General features: G+C 39.3%; 1 long non-coding RNA gene across 1 annotated transcript in view; it reads right to left on the bottom strand.

Moving 5' to 3' along the window:
- Nucleotides 1-6,887: 6,887 nt before the first annotated feature.
- The window catches only part of LOC129421087 (uncharacterized), an 86,110-nt gene continuing 80,420 nt past the window's right edge, over nt 6,888-12,577 (bottom strand). The window contains exon 3 of the long non-coding RNA XR_008636978.2: nt 6,888-7,526. This is a non-coding gene — a long non-coding RNA (uncharacterized lncRNA). The remainder of the gene's footprint in view (nt 7,527-12,577) is intronic.

Raw genomic sequence — 12,577 nt, 5'->3', positions numbered from 1 at the left:
ACAAGTGTATTTTGGTAGTCGGCCCGACTCCCTTTTCCAAAGCGTTTTTTATATATATTGTGCACTCTGCCTTTAATGATTTTTTTATAGAATCAACACACACATCTTGCTACAAATAAACACTTAAAGTTTGTTTGTGGGACACCATTATCGTACAATTACACCGAAAGTGTCAGGAGTGCAAACGTTAAAACTTACACCATAGATGGTTGTAGCACACAATAAAATTCGGTCTATATACTGATATTGTTTATATATCTGCCTATTATAGATAGATATCCACACATTCATACATCCATGATCCTTTTATTATGCATATCATTTTTTTTGAAAGGGCTTCACAATTAAGACAAAAACAATCAAAACTTTTCACAAATTCACAGGAGATCATCTTCTGACAGTAAGAGAAAAGACAAAAAGCGCAGATTGCTCTGCCCTGTATAAATATGTTAAGTAGCCGTGTTACAATTCGTAATGAGTAATGGGAGTGTTTTGTGCGTAATGTGCAATAAACCAATGAGCGTATCATCTACCATCCCCTTTAGAAGATGCCGATTACCTATTTAGATGGCGGAATTTGTAAAAAAAAACTAAGCAGAGGAAGAAGACCACCAGTTTAAGAAAAATTTGCGTTGATTTTATTTGTATTGAATTTTTTTTGTATTAAAACCTTTGGTTTCTTTTTAAAAGTCATTTTCTTTCAGTCGTGGAAGTAAAATGAGCAGGCTTTTAATTGCTGTAAATATATGGATAGCCAACATGATGGGTGTAATCTAAAAGAATAATTAACAAATATGCAAGAAAAGGTTTGTACTAAGGCTGGGACAATTAATCGTGCAAATGCGCGTTTTCTGAATGAATGAATTTTAATGAATTATCCGCTACATCCAAAAGCCAGAGGGCGCTCTCATGCAGAAACTCCATTTGTGCCACAGAAGAATTTTACTTAAGTGGCGCTGTCCCGCTCACGGGACACCTATGTTTACGTCAATATTTTCCATATAAATTTTATGTATATCACAACAAACTATATATTGTTGGAAAGGTCTAAGCCTCTAGAATACATAAATCAACAGTTTTTTATAAAATAAATTATGTAGGTAGAGTAATTGATTCAATTTTAAAGAGAGTTCGCCTCAAAACATTTATAACATTACTTAAAAAAGGTTCACTAGAAAGGATGTGTAAACTTTTTACACATCTTTGTGTGTTAAGCTTTTAACAAATTATGTGCAATTTTGTGTTGATTTTGTGTTAAAATATAACACAAGTTGTGTCAAAAGTAACACAAAATGTGTTGTTTCAATAATAACACAGAGATGGGTGGATTCTGAGACAACACATTTAGTGTGTTTTCCCAGAATCAACACTAATGTGTTTTTTTTAACACCTTTTGTTATAAGAGTGTTCTCATCTAACCATATCCACAGGTACAAAGTCATCATATACAATGAATCCATGTTTTTTTTTAAATCAAAAATAAATGCAATATTTGCAGCTCTTTACACCTTATAACATCTATTAATCAGTCCTTATTTATGTCCAAGAGACTCAATAATAATATTGTACATTTTAATCATTTTAATTTTTATATTTAAAAACGTTTGTGTGCTGTCCATGTGTGTAAAAAGCAAATGCGCACTGTCCTCTCGTTTATACAGTAGGCGCATATTACTAACGCGCTCTTTAAATAACAAAAACAATATTGCGTAGCCTGTTTTAGGTGCCTCAAAATAGCAATGCACCAGCAATGTGCTTGAACACACCTCGTTTTCAGACCAGAACGCCCATAGGCGCAAAAATGGGCGCAAATGTATTTGCTATGTAAAAACGTGGCACTGAACGTGAAAATGACAACTGCGCCGGGCTGAACCAGCAAAAAACACTTGTGTCGCACTTTGCGCTACATTGCGCCAGGTGTATGATAAGGCCCTACTTTTTTTTTACAGAAAACATTTTAAAGTTAATTAACAAATTAGGCTTTTTTAAATTTGCGCAAAAGGACAAACTTGAATTATTCTGTATCGTCCATTCCTAACAAACAAAACAAATCTGGACCAAAGAAGCCTTGTTTCTAAACTCAGGCACCAATGCACATTTTGTGGATTAGAAATGGTCATTTACAGTTATTTAAATCATAACATACAGTATAATGCTAAATAGGTGTGCAACAAACCAATCGATGCTTTATGAATAAATAAGTGAAAACAGTGAAGGGGCCAATCCACCTTGCACACAAAGTATAGTACAATGTCAATCTTAAGCTCTTTATCCTCTAATGCATCTCAAAACACCATGACAAACTGCATGTTTCATCCATTATTCCTATAGGAAATATCCGGATAGGCTGACAGTGGCAAAAAGACAGCAGGCAATTATTCTTATGGCAACAAATGCAAAACATGCTTTTTTGCCTTGAATAAAAGCCCCGATCTCATTCACTGCCAGTGCAGCTGAAATACAGCACATTAACATTCATTATTGACTTCTACCTCTATCCAGATTCTGTAATTAGATCTCCAACGCTGGACTTGATGGAGAAAGAGAGGACAGCAAGCCTTGAACTCAGCATGGTAATGCTCCTCTTCCATCCATCTCCCGGCCTCTGTGGAATGGATGTAAAACCGAATGTGGTTTCAGGAGGACGCAAGCTGTTCGGAAATGATTTAGCCGTCCATTCCCTAGACCTGGAGATGTGAGGTAATGAGGGCGTGACAGAAACCAGGGGAGCCGTTAAACGTCGGCCTAGAACTGAGTAACGGCACACTACCGTGAATGAACGGCTGCATTCATGAACATGTTGTTAATTATTTAGATCCACTGAAGGTAGAAAACAGGAGGGGGAAAATACAAGTGATTCACTAATGCAATAGCAATACAGTGTAAATGAATTTCCTCAGGTCACTGACATTAAATGGCTTAAGGGCCCTCGCTGCGACGTGATGTGTGCGCTCGCACAAGTTGCCGAACGGCTGGGATTGCAAACACAGTTAATGAATTTATTCATTTTAAACCATTTAGCCAGATAATGAAAAAAGCCATTTAGAGTTTGACGCTCACCATTCAGAATGTAATTGCTGCATACTTCCGCTGATACTGAGAACGCCTGTGCCGCTTACTCACCGTAGAGCGGTAGGAAATGGCCATCTGCCACACTGCGGCCTCTTAGTACATGATTCTTATCCTGAGTATTAATGTTCTCTCTAAACACACCATCCAGAACTAAAGGGATATTACCTTGGGTCTATTACCTCCCGCCATCTGTTTTTTCCATTCGCCTTTCAACATACAAGGAAATATTTGACACAGATGCTGAGTCATTCCCAAACCGATTCAAATTAACTCGATGCGGGTGCGAGGTGCAGATTTTAGCACTCTAGAAATGGGGTTTGACTGCGTGCTTTTCTTCCCATTCCTTTTTTTATACAAATAATGTAGAAATCAATAGCTGTTGTCAGCGTGTGCTTTCGGAGCAGTGGGATTTCGATTTCAGCAGGCGAGTTCGAAGGGAAGGAAAGCAGAACATCCGATCGGACCGCTGAGCGAGACCAGCTAGCAACGGCATTCTGAGAGTAGCGCTAACCACGCGCGCTGCTTCTTTCATCAGTCAATACATCATTTTACTTAGCCAATAACAGAGTCGCTCTCACAAAAGATAATGGATGTTCGTCCTGGTTGCCGCGGGAACTGCTGCAGTAGTAATGTAGATTAATTCACTGCAAACAGATTGATTTTTCTTTCTCTGTCAGAGTCATTTGTTTTTTCCTGGACGCTGTGGTCAACTACTGTAACTGCCCACCTGTGCGTAGAGACATTGACTATTCGGGCAAATGGGCAACTAAAGGTATTAAAATTAGCGCTTTCCCACAATCCTTTGCTTTCCATTCCTCTTAGCACGCTGGGGTGACAGATGGCGTCAGAGGCTGATGGAGACATCAGTGACCCGTGTCGACCCTTCATCACTGTGCAGTCAGCAGTTTTGTGAGGTCAGGGCCAACGCACCACGGAGTCTCCCATTAAATATTTGAGGCCAGTAGGAAGTTGTGATAGAGAAGGATACACAACTGCATTTTTAATACTTTGTTCTGCTGCATGAGAGATCGAAAGAAGAAAACAATTCTGGAATCAAAAAGGTTTCTGCCAAGGAATTTTTTATCCTGTGTGCATTGTTTCATGTGAATGCAAGCCACCGCCACCCATTTACTCTATGATGTGGGACTCTTCGGAAGGGTGATCGGGGAAGCAGAACAGATCTGGGTTCTGTAGAGATGCATCCCACAGCTCAGATACGACTCCGTGTGGAGTTTGTTTGGATATCAGTATGGGTTCCCCTCTGAGACTGACGACTACTGGAATGCAAATAGAATTCAAGAATTCAACAAAGCGATTTTTCACTTTTATTTATTTTAAAAAATTGGTGGAAGCATGTGATCTAATTAAATAATATACTTTAATAAGTAATGTTCCTATAATTGATCATAAAATATGTTCTTATTGGTTTCTTTTCATAATGATTGTGAAACTCACAATGTCTAAGAGGCTTTTTACACGTGGTCACTTCATGCATTTTCTCTGATGCAAATGCCCCCCGAAAAAATTTCGAGACAGATTTAAATCCAGTTTCATCTGGTGGATGAAACTACATATGTCAGCGCATAACTCCTCCCCAAGGTAAGCACGCCACCCGGAAGTTAGCCGGCAAAGAGGCAAACAAACAAAGACGACACACTCATTGCTTCATGAACCGGGTAAAAAAGCTTCCTAGAACTAATAAAAGAGTCCAATGACTAACTTGATTGACATTAAACATAGAAATACAATTTTGAGAGAGAATTTTGTGAACGCTTTTCCCGGTCATGGACCTGTACAATATACAGTAAATATACACTAAGTGCTGCCTTTTGTTGCATAAACGTCATCTTAAGTTTTTTTTTAAGGTGGAGTAATGAATAGTGTGTTTGCATTTTGTGTGGGAGTAGAAGATCTGATTCATATCCGTTTTCGCCTAGATGCATTTATGTGGCCAAATGTAAATGGAACAGTTTCAACAAATCAGATAGCTATCCAAGCTTTAGGTGACTAATATCAGAATGTTTATAATGCCTTTAAGTAATTTTATTCTAAACTTTTCCATTTGGTCAATATTTTTTGATTATCCCGAACTCAAACCTAACATAAGATTTGTCAAACCCTGCAACCACTCAATATCTTTATTTTCTGCTTTTATTGCCTCAGGAAGTTTTATGCTACGTCACACCAAAAGCAAATATGACTATTTGCGCTAGGAGATTACATACAAATCAATGTAAAGATGCAAATAGACTCAAACTTGGGCTATTCGCCTCAAACGTGTCTTTCGCACAAAAATTATTTAACTCAAAAGGAAAATTACGAAAGTACTTACATCCTGTGAGTAATCTAGAGCGAAGAACGTGATGCTTTATGTTTGTTGTGTACGCAGCATTATAGTTCTCAACGAGTCAGGTCAGCCCGACAAACCCGACGGGACCCGCATGTTTGGGTTGTGTTCGGGTAAAAAATATAAGCAAATGACTCGGGTCGGACATTGGCTTAATCTTTTCTTCTCAGTGAAAACAAATATATTAATCATCGCTGCTGTTCACTGTTAGGAAAATCTGGAGGCTGAGTGCAACGTGCATCATGGAGAGGGGCGGGGACAGACCTGACCCCGCTGCGTGCAGTGCACACCTTTAGACTGGAGAAGAAGATGGAGTTGGTGAACTTGCCGCAGGTGAATTCCCGTCGCTACTACAGGAAGGTTACCCGCTGGGTGGGTACATGTTTGAGTTCTTTTTATTTATTATTGTATGATTTTTATTTAAGGCATATATATATAGGATATTTATATATTTAAAGTTTATTGTTTCAGTTGTTTGTATTGTTAAAACGCGTGAACATTAAAGTTTAATTTGAATTCCCATCTGTTGGTCATGATAATACGCGGAGTGCCTAAAACCCCCTTAGCTGTTATAAAATGCACTGTAACACCACTGCTTCGCGGGGCTTATTGCTTTTATAAAACGGTTACTTCATAGGCATAGCAGGATTTCTTATAATTACAACTCATTTGTGTTTTATTTTATTACAAATAGTACAATATAGTACAATAGTACAAATATTACTCTTCCGCCAAACTAGGAAAATATGGATTTGAAGTAGAAACTCCTCAGAGAACTTTTTTTTCTATTTATTGACGAGATGACTCAACAATATTTATTGACATTTATCTGGATATTGACATTAATTGTGCAATTGTAGAAAAATAAAAAAATATGATTAAAGACTGTGGTGTATATTTTCATGAATCAGTACGCAGCAACAGTGGCACGATACTTATGTAATGCGGTCTGAACCGTGGGGTTACCGGGGTATTTTATCACGGCTAGAACGCGTTTCAACCAATCAGATGAAGGACAAGAACTGCTCGTTTTATAATATCAAATTCGCATCCATACATTTTTGTGACTCACAACCACATTGACGCAGAAGTCCTACTGTGTCAACGGAAGCGTATTGGAGAACCAATTATCTGTGACATCACCTGACAGGTACACAGTGCATGAAGATGACTGATATGTAGAACTGCTTCGTAGTCAATCTACCAAACAACTACACTGTAATGAAATAGTTTGTATTGATGTTTGTAAATTGTTTCAGCTGCAACAACATAAATAAATGGCTTTTATGGTAGTGATGGGAAGTCTTCCAATCTTTTTCGTGAACAGGTTCTTTTAAACAGTTTGTTTCATTTCATCACGCCTTGTTGTACATCACTACGTCCAATGCGAGTAATATTTAAAAATGGACAGTGTGAACCTAGTCTTTGACAATAAAGAGAACATTTAAGTAAGGCAGCTAGATTACAGATTATAATAAAGTCTTTATTAACTGACATGTCTATGTATTTACAGTAAATGTATCAAGCACTACTGTACATATACTGTAACAACTGTATTCTCCAGTGAATACAGACTCTCAAATGTAATGTGGATCAAAGTAGGGAAAGGAAATGGTTGTCCCTTCTCTCTGATAATTTCAGAAAATCAATCTCAGTGGATCAGTGCATATTATGTAAGTGTATGTGTGTGAGAGAGAGAAAGTGCACATGCCTCATTGCTCATGTCTTCAACACCTCAATCTCTCTGTCTCCTCTGGTCCAGGTGGATCTCCCATGGCTGCTGCATTGTTTATGAGCAGCAGATTGCCATGGTGATAAGAAGGCCTCACCGGCACACTAATAAGGCAGAGCGGGACTGCTGGAGCCAGGCTGAGGGCCATAAGAGCCCAGGCCCCTGATGAGCATCATTCTGATAAGGTCGATGAATATGGTACATGCCTGTTGATGTTTGCGGAGTGCAGTAAGATGCTCTCTCTCCCTCTCTCTCTCCCTCTCTCTCTCTTTCTTCTCCACACGGCCTCGCTTGCAGATTACTAATGCATTCGTCTGGGGAGGCAAACTGGTCGTCAATACGTTGGAGTCGACGGCAGCCTTGAGCAAGAGGAATCTAAAACGAGGAAGGAGAGAAGAGCAATTTCTAGGCAAATAGGGTAGAGGGAGATTGATGGCAGGATATTCAGACAATATTTTGCTGAGTTTGTCTCTAGAGTTGATCTGCACACGCTTATAACAGTGTAAGTACATAGTAATAACCAACCCTTACAAAAAGTAACCATGTTTTTTCTGTGGTAAAAGTGTAGTAACCATGGTTTTTTGGTGTATTGATTACTATCAGCAAAATCATGGTTTTACTACAGTAATCTTGTTTTTTTAACTGTAGTAAAATCATGGTTAATTTTCGTAAGGGAACATTTGAAATTTTATTTATTTTTTATGTCGTCTTTGCTTCACATTACATGTAATTAATACTGAAATAACAGAAAATTATGCATGGTTATATGCAATTAACCCTAAACCAAACCCCAACCCCACAGTTGTTAATTTTTATTACTCAGTACTTAAAGGGACACTTCACCCATTTGCATTAAGCTTTGTATAGTTAGAACCCCAGTCATGTTTTTGAATGGTCATGCATCATTCCCTCAGTTTCCCCTGAGACAGGAGAAATACAGATTTCAGTGTTGCACTTCATTCTTTCAATGATGTAAAAATCATCATATTGCATCATTGAAAGAAGGAAGTCCAATATCTTTGTTGAGGGGGTGAGACTACAAACACCCATTTTCTCAGTCAAATAGGCACCAAATTCGAAATGTATGTTAGATTTCGACTACAAATATGACACACTTTCAATAAAGATTAATGTTTCTACGGGTGAAATGCTCCTTTAAAGGTACAATGTGGGACTTTAGAAGGATCTTTTGACAGAAATGCAATATAATATACATAACTATTATTACAAAATGAACAGTATGGTTTTTATTAGCTTAGAAAGTGCAGTTTTTATCCACATACACAGTGGGTCCCCTTACATAGAAGTCATCATTTTGTGCCGCCATTTTTCTACAGTAGCCTTAAATGGACAAAACAATAAAGCATTGCGCCTACACCTACTTCTACCTTCTGCCGTTCCTATTAATATTTGTTTGGAAACACATAAACTTTCTTTGGCATATACTTTAGGTGTGCTAAAGAATGGTTTTAAAAAGCCATTGTCAAGTGTATGGAAAAGGTTAAGACTGTAATATAATTTTAATGAGCTCTATTGTATATAATATTTCATCATTTTCACTGCCAATACAGCGTGTAGTTCATGCACCAATCAATTTGAAAAAAGCGGTTTGGTGGTAATGGCCTTTTCCATCACACTACAACCTGAGCTGCCATCATTTTAGGCAAGCGTAAAACTCGCTGGGTTTTTGATTATCACTTAACCATTTAACATGTACATTTGTAATAATTATAGAGCGTGGAACCAAATCTTTCAGACAATACTCTGACTGCAAGTAGATGTGGGTACGTACACTGTTACATAACTGCACATTTTTTGTCACCTGGGTGGTACCCTAACTGTACGTTCACACCGCCGCAGACTTGAGCTTCACAATGGCGTCAAATTGATTGGCGTCGCGTTTGGAGCGACCAGATCATCAATCAGAAAGTTGAAAGAAGCTCAACTTTATGGTAATGAGCTATGACGCAGTTCAGCGGCAAGCAGCGGCAAAACACCAGCAACCAATCGGAATATAGGACAGACGTTCTTCGCTGGCTGATTCCGGAGAAACATACGATGTAAACCAAAACATTAGTTCCAAGAAAACAGACTTCAGAGCGTCAACAAGCTTCTCTGTACTTTTTGACAAGCGTCCTTGACCGGGCAACCTGAGCTTCTTGGAAGCTCAAGCCTGCAGTGGTGTGAACGTACAGTAAGGGCGCACTCACACTATCCAAACCAAACCATGCTCGGGTGCATTAACCCCCAAAGCCTGGATCATTTGACTAGTGTGATCACACCCTGGCCAGCTTACAGAGGTGGGCTGGAGCACGGTTCACTTGGGCTTAAGCGTGGAAGGCTATAGTGTGAGCGCAATCGAGCATGAGCGCGATTCAGAAGCAGAGATATCAATTGCGCGACCATTTACCTTCATTTGCCTTCTTAAAGGACAAGTTCGATATTTTACACTTAAAGCCCTGTTTTCAGATTGTTTATGATGAAATAGAACGGTTTTGAATGAAGTTTGGACATATGATGCTGGCCTGAGAATTTTGGGGTGTTTGTTGTATCACCTCCCACCTCTACAATGGCTGCATAGGAACAATCCTTCCTAAAATGTATTAAACTTTCGTTTACAAAGACGTGAAACTCACCGAGTGGTCAGAGGTGTTCACTGATATGCTCACACAAAAATCGCTGCAAAAGATGCTTTCCAAATACAAATACACGAAAATTCTCGGGTATGTCTCCCGCATATGTCAAAATTTCTTTTAAAACCGTTCTATTTCATCATAAACAATCTGAAAACAGAGCTTGTCCTTTAAAAACCTTCTGATGCGCGCAGCAGGGTTACGTGAATGTCCGAACTGCACATCAACTAAGCAATATGATGGCATGTAAGAGGGCTGTGTGTCATCGTGCACCAAACGACTCTGAATAAAAAACACAGACTTAACATTACAATGGGTTTCAGTGTTAAGAAAGCACTTTACTTCCTGCTTTGTTGAAGAAAACAATAACATCCTGATGACAAAAGCGCGCCCGGGCTCGGATCGATAAAAGTACAGTGTGAGCGCGTGCTTCTGGGGGAGTAGGGAGGGGGGACAATCACGCTGGGCATGGTTTGGATAATGTGAGTGCGCCCTAAGGGGCCAGTCACACCAAAAGCGTTTATGGCAGTTGCAGGCGCCTTTTTTGAATGATATTCTATGGGTGTTTATGCGCGCCGAGCGCCTTGCGGTTTTTTGCCGCCTGCCGCGCACGCATTTTTGAAGGAGCGCTGAGAGCGGAGAAGCGCCCGACGTCATTCGCGTCTTTCCATTGTCCAATCGAATGCCTTACGTTGTGGTATGTGGTAAGGGAAGTTTACAGTTGCTTTAAAGAACCGGACTCCACTCGCTCACTCTCTCCTGCGTGTTTGTGCACCTCTCACCCTCAAACAAGGTCAGAGCAAGCGCCCTCTTTTTAAAGTTTCTGCTAATATGACAGTTAACAGCAAAAGAGCGCTCACGCTTCAATATTTGACTGACAAGACAGCTGACTCGGTGGTTGCTTAGCAATATGAAAAGCCGCGTCGCACTGCTCTTTTTTTAAAAAAAAAGGCAGTGCGTCGCGCCTTGCGTTTGCAAGCGTTTAAAGCGATTTTGGTGTGACTGGCCCCTAAGAGTGGTCCCTAACTCCAGTCCTCGGGCTCCCCCTCCCAGAACGTTTAAGATGTCTCCATATACAGTATAAAACACCCGACTCAGTTCATCAGCGTGTTAGTGTGTTAATAAAAGAAGAGTTTCAAACATTCTGAGGAGTGGAATCTGGTGTTTCATATAAGGAGACAGCTAAAACATTCTGGGAGGGGGGCCAAGGACTGAAATTGGGAACCATTGCCCTAAGGCTTTGTTTTGTACCTTTACATGTATATTAAACATAATACAATGTTGTACCTTTTTTGGGTATATTTCCGTACCTTAAAGATTGATTGTGTACCCCAAAAATTGTAACTGGTACAAAATTGTTCCTTATGGTACACAATAGGTCTTAAGGGTATGCTATTGTAGCCAAAAAGGTCCAACGTTTTAATAGTGTTGTATACCCATAAAGGAACCTTTGAGGGTACCACCCCAGTGACAGAAAATGTACAGTTTTTTACAATTTATTAATGTGCCTATGTGTTTTGTCTTGCTTTGCCGTGCGCAGATACAGTATAAGTCACAGAGGAAGATTTATGCATTCACAGCTGTCTGAGCTCCAGAGAATACAACACTTTCCACATCATACACACTGATTAGTTTTTTCTCTCTCTCCTGATATTGTGCTAGTGTAGACGGTAGATATGGTAAGCAACCACAAACATGACAATATTGTGTGGGGGAAAACTGGGGATGAATTCACTAAAAATAAATTGCACCTGGTGATGGTGTTATTTTCAGAAGTTTAATTTATCAAGTAAAATCGCAGCCCAAAAATCGTGCGGAAAACAATTTGAGCTGCACAACGCAGCGTCTTGGGATTCTGTGAGCAGCAATACAGTAACATTAACTGATCCAGGTGAATAGTGCAGACTTTTGTACTCTATAAAAAGTATATTACCTTGTATAATCTTTGTGCTGAAATACACACACACACACACACACACAGTGAAATTGGTACATTTGCCCCCTGTGTATCGTTTAATCAGTACAGTTTACTGTAATAAAAAACAAAAAGTTTAACTTCATCAAAAAAATAGAAAGCTCTGACTTGGCCACTAACGAAAACCACAATGTTATTTTACCCATGTGTGTGACAAGGATGCATCCTGTCTTTTCCTCTGAGGCTTTAAAATAGCCCTGCCGTTATCATCTACATCGCACAAAGCTTTTGTTGCTTATTCCCTTGGAATTAAGGCTATTGATGCGTTAGAGACAAGGCTAATAGATCACGCTGATGAGAGAGCCTGATGGTAATTCTTACACTCGGGATGGGGCCGCTCGTCTTTGGTGATGACTGAATGCATGATTGCGACTTCTTGAGGGGACAACAATAGCTTCTAATGTGTCAGACTAAAAAAAAAAAAACAAGTGCTGACATCACATGTCAGTGAGAAAAGCAAATCAGGTCTCTCCATGATACTGTGGCCCTCACACCATCTCTATCACATTGTTACAAAGATGATATCAGGAGAGAAATGCAAGTATTGAGCCTTTTAAGAGAAACGGAATTGTCACCCTTTATTTTCAAATTATGGCCAGAACTCTTTATAATAATATTTTTAATAATACATAATTTTAGGGACAGATTTACTAAACGGGGTAAATAAGCACAAGAGCGCAATTCCAAAAGAATGCGTATGGGAATGGTAATTTCTGTGAGTTATTTACTAAAAAGTGCAAATTAAATAACACAGGCACAACAGCTGATTTCCATAATGACCAACGCAATCTACTAAGAGCAGCGCAAATTAATTCAGG

This window comes from Misgurnus anguillicaudatus, chromosome 4, assembly GCF_027580225.2.
Source record: "Misgurnus anguillicaudatus chromosome 4, ASM2758022v2, whole genome shotgun sequence".
Classification (NCBI taxonomy): Eukaryota; Metazoa; Chordata; class Actinopteri; order Cypriniformes; family Cobitidae; genus Misgurnus; species Misgurnus anguillicaudatus.
The sequence above is the reverse complement of the archived record's forward strand: the minus strand, read 5'-3'. Positions and strand labels throughout refer to the sequence as shown.